Here is a 2,673-nt window from a genome sequence, read left to right as displayed (position 1 = left end):
CATTCCCTTTTGAATTGAGCCGGTAGCCACCATATCACTAATTTTCAACTGATTTCTAACTCTAACTTGTTTAACCAACTAACTTCTTTTGGTTTTCAACTTAACTCTTTTGATCATTCTTTTGGATATGGTGTTTCCTAGGCTTAGTAAAAAAGTAATGTGCAAATGTGGTTTGAATTCTTGGTTTGAAGTTTGATTTGAATTCTGAATTTTGTTGCATGCATTCCAAGAAATCTCCTTTTTTTTTATTCACTTCATGAATATGCTTTGTTTTGAGTGCTTTATACATGCTTGGCTAGCTGCTTATATTATATCATTTCTGTTTTTCAGGATGTCAGACAAAGAAAAAGCTATAGCCACTACTTCTAAAAAGAGAAAGCGCTCTAAAACCTCTACCCCTTCACCTTATGCAAACTATGCTAAGAATCCCCTGAATGAAGAGGATAAGGAAAATCAGCTGCTGCCACCCACTGACCCAATCAAATTCCTAAACCTCTACTATGAGCTTCGCTTCTCCGACTTCCGGAAGAAGAATCTAAACATTGAGAAGAAACTGCTCCTTCCCAATGATGTGAGGCGTGCCATTAACACCTACATTCTAGAGTTAGGACTGGACTTTGTTGACAGAGATTTGGGGAGGGTGAACACTTCATAGGTGAGAGAATTTTATTGCAACTTCTTTCGAGCCACTCTCGATTCAGTTCAACTGCGGGGTAGAGAGATTATGATCACTAAAGCTGCCATTGGGGATGTACTGCTCTGCCACCATCGTCCTGATGACATCTGCACCTATAAACAGGCAGAGATAGCTATCCACTGCATGACATTTGACTATGAGGTGCTTAAGCGTGTGATTGTCACACCTGACGCCCCTTGGGTGATGGATTCTGGGAACAAGAAGCCCAAGGGGATGCATTTCACTTATCTGTCGAGGGAGGCTAGGACTTGGCAGCATATCTTCGCCAACTATGTCTTCCCCACCACTCACTTCTCAGAGATCCCGATGGATATGCTAGTTCTCATTGGGTGTGTGATGGAGGGGAAGGAGGTAAACTTTCCCCGGCTGATCAGACAGAGTATGTGGCGCGCGCATATCTGTGGCCTCCTGCCATTCCCTACACTGGTCACCAGCATGATTAAGATGGCTGATGTTCCGTGGGAGGATGATGACGTGACACCACCACCCCCAGATGACGACGACAAGGAGGTTACCATTCCATGGGGTGGGTGGGTGCACGAGAAGCTCCCACCTAAACGCTGTTCCCGAGCCAGAGCAGTGGAGGAGGCAGCTCATCCCTCATCATCAGCAGCAGCAGCAGGACCCCCTCTACTTCAGCAGCCGCAGCATCCTTACCACCACCACCAGCACCTGAGCCTACTTACCTGTTGGTGCAGCACCTGTTTCACTTCATAGAGCGCCTCGAGCGTCGTGTCATGCGACGTCTCGACCGCATCGACCAGGTGTTTGTTTCACAGGGTATCGAGCTACCTCCACTCCCAGACTCTCCCGCCTCCGACGAGCAGGATCAGGAGGAGGAGCATGATGAGGAGCATGACGAGGAGCCGACTCATCAGGATGCACCTCCAGAGACACAGATCACCACAGAGGTTTAGCACCCTCCTGAGGTTCAACAGGACACTCCACAGCCACAATCAGAGCCACAGCTGATCCCAGTCCCACAGCCTGAGCCTGAGCCTGAGCCACAGCCCGGCGTGATTGTTGACCCCATCCCGAGCTTCAGCAGTAGCATCGAGGACGATGCTTCATTCTAAAGTGTGGGAAGGTCACCGTTCGTGACCGGTGTTTGCATTTATGTGGTGAACTTTCGTACATCTATTTTTATTCTCTGCTACTTTATTTTATTTTTGCACTTTATGTTTTAGATCATTTTGGGATTACTGTACATATTTGCTATTGTGGATACCCTTATTTTGGTAGTTGCACACTCTTATTATATATATTGCATCTTGGCTTTGATTGTGATTAGGAAAGTGTTTTGGATTGTTAAAAATCTAGTTAACCCTTTTTGTATAAGAATTGTGTTTTGATCGAAAAAGGGGTAAACTAGGGAAAATTTTAAAATTTTCTAGATCACAACATTGCATTAGAATAAGCTTAGTCAATATGATGAAAATTTCCAAGAAATTCATTTTTAGGGCACCACCACAATTGGTTGAAAAAAAATTTTTAGAACTTGCTTGAATTATACACTTGTGGATCATGTTTTGAGAAAAGAACACAAGCATGTGAGATTTGAGCCTAATTGTGTGATTACATCATACATGACCACTTACTTTCATTCTTGTGTACATTATTCTCTTCCTATGAATGTAATCTCTGATTTGTTTGATTCTTTATGTCCATTATTTTGTGTATACATGCATTTATATGATTGAGGCCATTGTTCAAATAGCTCACTTACCCAAATAGCTAACCGTTTATCTTCCATTGTTAACCAATCTTGAGCCTATGCTTAACCCATTTGTTCATAATTGTAGCACATTACAAGCTTAAGTGAAAAATAATTAATGTCCCTTGTTTGGATCTTTGATTAGCTTAGGCTAGTGAGAGTGTTCATTACTTGATTTTGGGAAAGTTGGATACGTTGGGTAGAGATAAAAGTGTGTTTATGTTTTTGTTGAAAAATTTTCAAGAATTAGGTACATACTCAT

At 42.7% G+C, this 2,673-nt stretch overlaps 1 pseudogene; it reads left to right on the top strand.

Moving 5' to 3' along the window:
* The first annotated feature begins 1,218 nt into the window (after nt 1-1,218).
* LOC148576398 (uncharacterized) lies at nt 1,219-1,773 on the top strand (annotated as a pseudogene).
* The last annotated feature ends 900 nt before the right edge of the window (nt 1,774-2,673 follow it).

Source organism: Arachis ipaensis, chromosome B1 (assembly GCF_059453495.1).
Source record: "Arachis ipaensis isolate K30076 ecotype BB chromosome B1, ASM5945349v1, whole genome shotgun sequence".
NCBI classification, from domain to species: domain Eukaryota; kingdom Viridiplantae; phylum Streptophyta; class Magnoliopsida; order Fabales; family Fabaceae; genus Arachis; species Arachis ipaensis.
The sequence above is the reverse complement of the archived record's forward strand: the minus strand, read 5'-3'. Positions and strand labels throughout refer to the sequence as shown.